The sequence below is a fragment of the Lichenostomus cassidix genome, chromosome 8, assembly GCF_008360975.1.
Source record: "Lichenostomus cassidix isolate B80296 chromosome 8, HeHo_3.0, whole genome shotgun sequence".
In the NCBI taxonomy this organism is placed as follows: Eukaryota; Metazoa; Chordata; class Aves; order Passeriformes; family Meliphagidae; genus Lichenostomus; species Lichenostomus cassidix.
In genome coordinates, this window is record NC_139489.1 from 995,387 (window position 1) to 1,005,360 (window position 9,974).

Here is a 9,974-nt window from a genome sequence, read left to right on the forward strand (position 1 = left end):
TGTTCCTTCCAGACTCTTGGGGGTGTGCTAATTTATTGTCAGTCTGTATCTGCAGTCAATTATTCCCCCCAGCTCAGCTCTCCTGTGCAGATGGAATTCAGGCACGTTCTGCTCATTCCTCACCTCTCCAGAAGGATAAACAGGTGAGCAGACAGTCTCACCTTCACTCTGGTATCCGGAGAAATGGGGGAGGTGTTTTTCCTTCCTTGAATAACACGTCCATGTTCGTTATTTGGAACTAGACTGCTCCTACCAAACCCCCCAAATCCCAATTACTAAACTAAGATTGACCTTTCAGAGAGTTATTTCGAAAAACTTGGATAAAATGAGGTGGTATGACTCAAACAACAAGAGGAAAGTGTCTGCATCACAGCTAAGGCACACAAATTGCTTTCCCTGTCAGAATCAAGCATTCAGAATTAAAAAAACACAAAACAAGAATGATTAATCTTTCTTTTTCTCTTAAGCAAGACAGATTGAAGCATCCCAGTGGAGCTGCAGGGGAAGTGTTTAAACAATGCCTGCTTAGTCTCCAGCAAGTCCTCACTGGTAGGAATACAAGAAAAGAAAAAATAACTAAAATAAGAGATTTTAATGTGTGCATGTACACTATGCATAAGCTCAGAGAATCACAGAAGCATGAAAAATACTGAATAGACAATAGGCCTGTTCAGCTCTTCCCAGCCAATTTTTGGAAGCCTGAGGATATGGCAAATACATCAGAAATGCATAAAAAGGGATTTTTCCAGTGGCAATGCTGATTTAAAAATCTCTTCCCCTCATGCCATTCACCTCACCCCCATCTCATTTTTCCACCTCCCTCCTCCCAGGTTGTGTTTCATGAAACATTTTTCAGAGGCAGCAGTGGCTTAAGGCACAGAACCTTTACCACTTCCAACTGCTTATTCCCAGCCTTGTGTTATCCTGGCACGAGGGGCTGTGTGATAAATGCTTGTTCTGCACAGCCTGGGGTTGACATGGCCCTGAACTGGCCTTGCAAACCAAAGAGAGATTGAAAACAAAGGTGCAGAATGGCAAAATAGCAATGAAATACAATTTTGGAAATAGATACCTTAAAATGTGAACAAATCTCCAAATCCCAGATTCATAGGATTACAGAATCCTGGAATGGTTTGGGCTGGATGGGACCTTAATGATCTTGTCCCACCCCTCTACCAAACACCTCTCATTAAATGTTCTAACCAGCCAAACACTCTGAGGCAGTAAGAAGCTCTCAGAAAATACAACTTGCCATTATTTTATATCCAAATAATTTTATTAAGCACAGTGTGGGAAACTTGGCTGTTTTCCAAAATATCTGCATCCAAAATGAGTGCCTACACCTATAAAAATAGCAGTTCCAGACAGACTCCAGATCAGAGTGTTATTCACAACATCAGACTTGTGATCAATAGCTGGGAGAGTGTTGCCAGAAATAGTCCTGCGCTGGGAAACGCTTCCTGCTGCTTCAGAACAGGTTGTGCTCCTGTCCTCCTGCAGTTTCTCCTGGATTTAATCTCCAAGTACACAGAGAAGTAGCAGGGATGCCTGACTCCTGTGTGGCTGTGCTGTGGATCAGGCCAGAAGCACCAAAACACCAACACCCAGCTCTTCCCTGTGCATTCCTAACAGGGATGAATTCCTCATCCCTTTCCCCCTGCTTGTACAAGAATTCACACAGCCTCTTGATGAACCGGATGGGAAATCAATCCAGCTGGAAAAGCAAAAATCCACATCCCCATTCCAACCAAAAAAAAAGGCTCTCCCAGCCAGATTGCTCCTCAGTCTGTGCTGTGTGGAGACAGGACAAAATGCTGTCTGAGTTCTGCCTGAGGCAACCCAGCCCGGGAATGCGAGACAGTCTGAGGCTCCACCTGGAAACAATTTTCCTCCATCCCTTTTCCCCTCTCTCTTTCCCTGCAGCGTGCCTTGGTTTCCCTGCACAGCACCACAAACAGCTTCACAAGCACGGAGCAAGCATCACTCCTGTGCCCAGGGCTGGGGAGAGCTGGGGCTGCTGCCAAGGAAAAGTCTTTGGAACTGGGGCCAACTAATCAGGTAAATGCTTTCAGTCTGCCCAGGCCAAGTCCTGTCCTTTGCTGTTCTCCAAATATTTATGTCTTTGTGAAACACATAAACACTTCAGCAGTGCTCTCTGATTCCCAGCATTTCGTGTGAAGTTGTTGTTTCCATGCTCCTAAACCCCCTTCAATATGACTAATCCACACTAGAGGAGGATCCTGACTTGCCTCACCACAGTCACGGAGCCCCAGAATCCAATCCAGAAATCCAAATCCCCAGAATCCAATCCCCAGATCCACACCCAGCCAGGGAAGGGATGGGAAGTGGTGACAGGAACATCTGCACTGTTGTGTATTCCATACCTGCAGCTGAAGTTCCTTTTTCCTCCTTCTCCTTCCTTTTTCCCCTCCTTCCTCCTTCGAAAAATGTCTGCCTCTGAACTTTCCAAAAGGAACACAAATGCAGAAGTTTGGGAAGTTCATGTAAATCAGCTGGTGAATGTAGATTTAGTCATTCACTTAATGTAAATTCAACTGGTAAATGGCAGTTTGGTGTTTCCTCTACTGTTTCCTAAGAATTTACACACTTAGTAAATCTAATCTTAAAATTCTGAGCTCCCCACTGATCTACACCAGCAAACACACAAGAATCTTCCAAGTTAGGATGAGTAATTGAGGAGCTGAATTATTCAGCATTGTGTGGTCTGTGGCAGCCTGGAGATAAAATTCCCAAGTCTCTGCTACTTCATTTACTTTCTGCAAAAAGCCTTCCCTTGGTAATTTTAGAGCTCGGAGCACGGCAGCATATAGCAAGTTCCAGCTAAACAGCACACTCCCCAAAAGTTTGCTGCTTCCTTAATGCTCATGAATATTTCAGGAGCTCTGCTGAGAGGTTTCGGTGCATTCCAGGACAATGATTCCAGGTTTCTCTTTTGCCTTAAGAGGAAATGCAGCTTAACTCTGCCACACTCTGCCTTGTCCTTTTAACCAGGGTTTATTGTTATTGCAGAATCAGATCCCCTGAAAATAGATGAAAATATAATCATTGACATGAGATGGGCACAATTTTTGGCTGTTGTGAGAGTAGAGTTCTCTCTAGAAATCCATTCATTCCCTTAAACCACGAGCAGTGCTAGAGTTAAACAACAGAGTTTGCTTTTTTCACACTTTTCAGCTCCTTGTTTTCCATTGCTTGAATTGGTAAAAACACTTGGATAAAAATTGGAAGTGACAGCAGCACACAAGGCCAGAAAATCAATCTGAAATTAGATTTATTGAGAAAAAATACAGTGATTTGCATCAGCATGTGGTATAATTGGGGAAATATTAGCTCAATTGTGGTACAAGTTCATTTAAATATTGAAATGTATTGTTTCATTTGTTGTCTTCTTTTGCTTACATTGACGCATTTTTAATATACCATAAGATTTTTTAAAAATAATAGTGTGTTTAACAAATACATTGGCAGGTCTGTGTTCTGAGAAAGCTGAATGAGCACTTAAATAATAAAAAATCCACATCAGAGTTTACAACACACATTTACCCCGATTCCTTTGCCTTTAAAGAAATTCCTGACAGCAAACCAAGGAAATTATTCAAATTCTAAAACCCAGAATGTGAGAGAAGCCAATAATAAAAACTATCTGGGTCATTTCCTCCTGCAGTCAGAGCAGAGAACTCACAGAACGCTGAGCTCTGGTGAATCCCTCCTTGGGAGTGTGACAGGAAGTGACCTTACAGCTGCTCTGGGTGGGTTTGCACCAAAAACATGGAATTGTTCAGCTTGGAAAAAACCCCTAAAGAGGGAGCTGGGAGGTGCAGAGCTGGCAGTGGGGCTGAGGGCTCAGCAATCACCCAAACTGCTAGATAAGAACAGGAATCCCTGCCTGGACACCACTGATTATTGCCCCCTAAATGGGCCCTCTGCCTGTTTCACACTCAGTAAAATGAGCATGGCAAGATCCTCAAATGCAGAGTCCTTTCACCACTGGTGTCACAGCTCAGGGAAATGATGCTGGAACAGTCAGAGACAGCAATTTACTGCTCCAGCTCCAGGGCACTTCCCTGCCCAGGGACACAGAGCTGCAGGAATTCCTAATTACAGGTGGATTTATCTGTGCCAGCTGCCAGCTGCTCTCTGCTGCCAGGGATCACCCCCTCGAGGTTTGGGATCTGCCTCCTGGCCAGCTCCAGGCACAGCCCAGCACCTGATGGAGTCTGAAATCAGGGAATTCAGGGGCTGTGCTGGGTGGGGAATGGGGACAGGAGGAGCAGGAGCTTCCCTGGCTGGGATGTGTCTCCAGGGATGGAAACCTCCAGGGAGCACAGCTCACAGCAAGAGCTGCTTTAGCCACCCCACCTCAAACCAGCTGCTCTTGGAGTACAAGTCTGCACTTGGGCTCAGCTGGAAAATAAGTATAATGAGAAAACCATTTTTCTTTCTAATTTTTTTCCTGTTTAATACACACACTTTTATTTAAGAGGACAAAAACCCTGACTTGCTAATTTTAATTCAGTCCTCAGTCTGTGGGGCAGCTTGCCTTGATTACATTGTACTAAATTACTCATCCTGGACAGATCCATCTCTTTATTTTCTCCTCCAAGAGCCAAAATATGATATTGCTTGGCAAGAGGAAAGTGTACCTAAAATGTCAAATTACAGCTCATAACTATTACAGGATAGTTTTGGCCATAGCCCTTTGCGACTGTTCCAAAACAGATTTCTCTTTCTAGGAGATCCTAAAACCTAACCCATGCTTTATGTTTGGGGTTAGGTGGCATTTTGGGCATGTTTTGTTTTGGTTGAACTTGAAATTTCTAATTTCTCTAGACTTTCAAGGCTTCAGATTGCATGAACTGAAAACTCTGGGTGTACACCCAGCGCAGAAACTGAGAATTGTAGTTTGTTTTTTACCAAATCCAAAACAGCCACCTACAAAATACTCATTATGGTTCATAACAGAAGAATAAAATGACAAAGCAGGTTCACATCAGTCACCTTTTCATCTGAAAACAGCACTGGAACTGGATTAAATTTCTGCCATTAATTAACTGACATCAGCCTTCACTAAAATTGAATTAGAACCTCTTGCTTGGTGCTCTAATTCTAAACCAGGTCCCACCAGCACACTGAGCCCCCTGGAGTTAACTTATCCTGGGAATATGAAGAAATGGCTTTGTTTCAATTTTTTTTTGTTTTTTGTAATTTAACATCTGCTAGTTTGGTCTTCAGTGCTAAATTTCGAATGGGTTGGATTAATAGAAATATAAAGGCTTAATAGAGAAATGGAATTCAGTCTTTGTATTCTGAACAGATAGGAGTGATTGAACCATGATTTTGCTATAAACAGTTGTGCAATTCAGGTTTTACTTTTGCTGACCTTTCTGTGCTAAGATAGGATGCTGGGCACCACTTTAAATATTAAAATGCCCATATCTGTGAGTAATAACAACTTTGTTTGCTTGCTTTTGAGGAGGTCACACTCCAGGGAAAGGCAGATTTCAGCCCAGATGGATGCCTGAAGCCATCCTGATATTCCATGTGCCTGCTGGGAGACCTGGCTGTTTATAAATGGATTTTGTGGAGGTGAGAGGGACTCCTGGGAGGAGGGGGAAGTGCTAGGAGGGGTTTTGATGAGACAAAGCTTATGGGCCTCCAGATGATTGCTCAATCAAACTGAAGGATTCAAGCAGAGCTGCTCTCCCTGCCAGATGATCATTTTGTTATGGAGGAGGTTTGGATGGGAGAACTTGGGAATTTAGCGATAGAGTAATGATGAATCCTCCCTAGACTTGTCAGATATCCCATTGCAGGAACTCTGCCTGACTGTTGATGATTGAAAAAGACATCTTGGCAGACTCAAATCAAAGACATCCACAGCTTTGGAGGGCTTGAGCCTTTTAACCACATGGTAATTATAAAGACTATAAATAAAACTCAAAAATCCAGTTCAAACAGTGCTCAATAAATTATTTTAATGCGCTGTTATTGGCCCCCTCCTTCAGGATATCACAAGTCTGCACTCTCAGCCTGACAGGCTGAAATGTGCTCTGTCAAATCAGCAGCTCAGCTCTGTCTGACAGATTGAAGCCTTGATTCACTGTGTATAGATTTGTGGCACTTGGGGACATGGGGCAGTGCTGGGGGAACTGCTGGACTCGATGGTCTCAGAGATTTTTTAACCTAAACCCTTCTGTGATTCCACTGAAGTTTCACCTTATGTGAGGAAAGTTTTGTCACCTGATTGACAACATATTAGAGAAAAGCCATCAGGAGAGTTATGTAGGACTGTTCTCTCCCTCTTTTTCAGATGAGAATGACTCCATGAACCCACAAATTGTGGCTTTTCTTTCCCAGTTCCTCACTGAGGAAGCCTAGGACAGCTGAGTGGAGACAGTGGCTCTGAAGGACCTGAGCTGGACAGTGTCACCCACCCAGTGCTGCTCTGGTGGTCACGGCTTGGATTCAATGGTCTTGGAGGTATTTGCCAGCCTCAATTAATCTGTGATTCTCTGAAATATTAAGTCCATCTCTGAGTTCCCAGATGTAGGAACAGTAGCAAAACTCAGCTTTCCTCCTTCTTAATCAGTGATGATTGTTTGCCTTGGAAATCACTCCAAGGATTTACACTCTGGAGTGAGGCTGTCAGCTGGAACACTGCAGACCTGTGGGTTTTCTTCCTACTCCCAGCAGCAGTAGGCATTACGAGGTGTAAATCCCTGTCTGCTCACCAATCTCAACCCTCCACACTGGTTTTGATGTGTGAGGCACTTAAATTTTACATTGGAGTGTCTTTGCAAACATGGAAAAGGCTTTTCTAACAAACAGAAAATGTTGCCCATCATCTGTGTGCTGGAAATGACATAAACCACCCTTTTCCTGTTCAGTGAGAAAATGTTCCATGTTATCAGTATTTGCAGGAGAACAGAGCTAAGAATTTAGCTTGCAGAGCACTTCAGAGCACTGAGAAGTAAGCAGGGCTTTGGAACACTTTTTAAACTGCACATTATTTACTACTAGGAGCATCTGTGTGAGGTTTTAGGTGAACCCCAAAACAAACAAGAACCTGCATCAAGTAATACCAAATGCCCAAACCCCTGAAAACAGAGCCCAAAGGCCCAAAAATTAGGAGCATGTGGAAACCCTGCTGAGCCTTTTCTACACCTTTAGGCAGCAAAATCCCTTTGAAAATCTGGGCTTTAGGCCCAACCCTGCCAAGAGTTCCCTGTGGAAAACTCCTCCTCCTGCCTGGGGCTGACCCTGGCACAGCTCTTGTAAAAGCTGAGCTTTCCAAACCGCCTGAAGCAGGCAGGAAAAAACCGTGTCAGAAGTGGCAAGGAGATGAGTTCCCAGATGATTGATTCAGATCCTTTCAGAGACAGGAATTCTGATTTGTGAACAGCTGCAGAGCATTGCTGGTTCCTCTGTGGTGCCAGTCTGTGTGTGGCCACTTTGGAATGTGCTCTATATGCCCTTTGGACACGTGTCAAAAGTCACATGTCATTAATTCCTCCAAACTTTGCAGTACTAAAGATGTAGGAAGGTTGTAGAAATGGGAAGAGCCTTATAAATGTGAAGAATTGTTTCCTGTGGTTTAGTCATTTTACTTTTGGCAATCCAGATTTTTTATCTGATGGCAGGATTTGAGCTCTGCCTCTGATATTTTTGTCCCAGAAATAAATGGCTTGGAACAGAAGGGACGTTTAAGAGAAGATTGCACTGTGTAACTTTTGTAGAGTCATTTAAGGTAGATTGGATTTAGTGACACTCGTGGCTCCAAAGATGCTGCCCAGAGAAGCTGTGGCTGCCCCTGGATCCCTGGAATTGTCCAAGGCCAGGTTGGATGGGGCTTGGAGCAACCTGGAATAGTGGGAGGTGTCCCTGCCCATGGCAGGGGTGGCACTGAGGGGGATTTAATGTCCCTTCCACCCCAAATCATTCCAGGATTCTGTTTGATCACCCAGGTCCCTGCTCTGGGATAAGCAGGACCTCAAAGAGTGGCTGGAACTCTCCTTGTCAGCACTGCTTACAGACTGTGAGGGAACAAACACAATTCCAAAGCTTGTTTCATTCCCAGCAGAGAAAAGAGCAAAAATCATCACTCAGAATCAACACTGTGTCAGACAGACATATGAAAAATTATTATTAGATATTTCAAAAGAAGCCTTTTTAATACCAATTGTTCTATGTGGGATTTTTTTTTTTAATTTCAGTATAAAGTATTTGGCATTTTAAGTTTTTAATTGTGTTGGCAAAAAGCCACTAAGAGGCTTTGATTTTTGGAAGCAAATCCATGTGACTGATCTGAGTGGGATCATAATGGCTACAAGGACCCGTCCATTAAGAGCTATTTTTAGCAATGAAGTCAGAACTGGAATGTGAAAGTAAAGCTAAGACTAAACTAAAAAAAGGTTAAACTTGCAATAATCTTAAATGTTAAACTGTTCTGCAGTTACAAAATAGCTTAAGTTGTTCCTGATGCCTATATCCCAATTTATATAATCCCAGGTTTTATTATTCCTAAACATCTACCAACAAAACTCTGAGTATGGACAGTTCTTGTTCTTCTACATTGAATGGTCCAGGTGTGTTGGAGTCTTTCCCAACTTCTTTTCCTGTTACTCTTTGCTTTATTATTGGTTTGTGCTTCTACATCTTTGACCTGCCTTTCATTTTGTTCCTGTCTGTATTTTTGTTATCACTTCTCTCCTTTCATGGCTTATTTGTCCTCAAATGTGTTTTGCAACTCCCTGTCTCATTTCAGTTGTACAGGATGATGTTCTCCATCCATCATTCCATGTGTGAGCATGGATCTTTGTGGTACCCAGTAAATAAAAACCAGAGAAAGAATTCCAGGCTGGTTTGGATTGGAGGGACCTCAAAGCTCATCCATTCCCAAGCCCCAGTGTCCAACCTGGCCTTGGGCATTTCCAGGGATCCAGGGGCAGCCACAGCTTCTCTGGGAATTCTATTCCAGGGCCTCCCCACCCTCATTGTAAAAGTCTGCCTAAAATTTGATGTAAATCTCTCCTCCTTCAGTTTAAAACCATTTCCCCCAGTCCTGCTGTAAAAGGTGATGGCAGGGGGTGATGAGCTCACTGTGGGTCATGCAAAGGACTGAGCAGACAGAGCTCAGAGCAGGAGGCCAGCAGCTTCCAGAGGATGGGATGGGTACACTGCATCCTCCTCTGGGAAATGGGGATAGATGGAGGGCAGCAAAACTGGGAACTCTGCTCGGTGTGAGGAACTGGGATAAATCAAAGTAGCGCTGAGGGAAGGACAAAGCATAGCCCAGAGCCATGGGGATGGGAGAACAGTGGGGAAAATGTGATGGTGAGTTCAGCGTAGAGAAGAGAAGGCTCCAGGGAGCTCAGAGCTCCTTCCAGAGCCTGCAGGGGCTCCAGGAGAGCTGGAGAGGGACTGGGGACACGGAATGGAAGGACAGGACACAGGGAATGGCTTCAACTGCCAGAGGGCAGGGATGGATGGGATATTGGGAAGGAATTGTTCCCTGGGAAGGTGGTGAGGGGCTGGGATGGAATTCCCAGAGCAGCTGTGGCTGTCCCTGGATCCCTGGCAGTGTCCAAGGCCAGGCTGGAGCAGTCCGGCATGGTGGAAGGTGTCAGCGCCGCGCAGGGCGGGCCGGCCTGATGCCTGATCCCTGCGGAGGGTGCCGGGCCGGGTGAGCGCCCGGCCGTGCCGATGCCATTGCCCATCCCATTGCCGATCTCATTACCCATCCCATTTCCCATCCCATCGCCCATGCCGGTGCCGACCCCATCGCCCATCCCATTGCCGATGCCATTGCCCATCCCATTGCCGATCTCATTACCCATCCCATTTCCCATCCCATTGCCGATGCCATTGCCGATGCCATCGCCCATCCCATCGCCGATGCCAGTGCCGATCCCATCGCCCATGCCGGTGCCGATGCCATCGCCCATGCCGATGCC